We start from the raw sequence: 1,085 nt of genomic DNA, 5'->3' as shown, positions 1-1,085 counted from the left end.
TGTCTTTACATTCTGAGTTCAAATTCCACCACCAAGGCTTTGCATTTCATTCTTTCGGGGTCGATGAATTAAGTGCCAGTTCTGTACTGGGGTCGACCTAATCAACTGGCTTCCTCACCAAAAATTTCGGGCCTTGTGCCTTGAGTAGAAGAGAAAAACTTGATAGACTTTTGATAATTATTGTAGGAAATAGAAGTTATCCCTTCCTCTATTAAAAATAAACTATGGAGGTTATAAGAATATCAGAATACACACATACATACATCCATCCATCCATCCATCCATACATACATAGAATACCACAAAATATTGTGAGGTAATAGTTATACTCACTTAAACATTGATGTTCTGTTAGAACAAACTATACTATGGTAGATACAATGATCGAAACTCTCACATTGGCTTTCGGTGCACACCTCTTGGTATTAATACTGCCTCTGTTACTAATATATATTTAACAAAATATCATATTTAACAAAATATTCTATTTAATAACTCTATCAATTGGCCACTCATTAGTAAGTGTATTCAACCAACAACAACTATCATCCAGCATAACTGATGTTGATAATAATATAAACTCAATGATCATGATTCCATTTCACTTTATATGGAACTTATATGTGGAAGGATATGTTGTGAGAAGCTAAGAAGCTTAACCAGCACATTGTAGAGCCTCTACCTTATCACTCAGTCTGCTAGATATAGCAGCCAAATCTCCCCCAAAATCATACCCTACAGTCTTAAAGAAACAGAAAGGATATATCTGATAATGTAGTTCTAGATATGCTTTGAGTGGAGGGTGGTTACAGCTGAAACCTTTTTGACCATGAGTGTGCAAGGAGTCAACGATAACCTGTTGTACTAACTCTTACATAGGACTTTCAAATTAAAACTTACAGAATTGCTGTTGCCATTTGCTACAATTACTCTTTTACTCTTTTACTTGTTTCAGTCATTTGACTGCGGCCATGCTGGAGCACCGCCTTTAGTCGAGCAAATCGACCCCAGGACTTATTCTTTGGAAGCCTAGTACTTATTCTATCGGTCTCTTATGCCGAACCGCTAAGTTACATCGGACAGTT

At 36.5% G+C, this 1,085-nt stretch overlaps 1 protein-coding gene across 9 annotated transcripts in view; it reads left to right on the top strand.

The window, feature by feature from the left end:
• LOC106869927 (tripartite motif-containing protein 2) overlaps nt 1–1,085 on the top strand; it is a 47,194-nt gene that overhangs the window by 19,352 nt on the left and 26,757 nt on the right. The gene's annotated exons all lie outside the window — the stretch shown is intronic.

Source organism: Octopus bimaculoides, chromosome 18 (assembly GCF_001194135.2).
Source record: "Octopus bimaculoides isolate UCB-OBI-ISO-001 chromosome 18, ASM119413v2, whole genome shotgun sequence".
In the NCBI taxonomy this organism is placed as follows: Eukaryota; Metazoa; Mollusca; class Cephalopoda; order Octopoda; family Octopodidae; genus Octopus; species Octopus bimaculoides.
The sequence above is the reverse complement of the archived record's forward strand: the minus strand, read 5'-3'. Positions and strand labels throughout refer to the sequence as shown.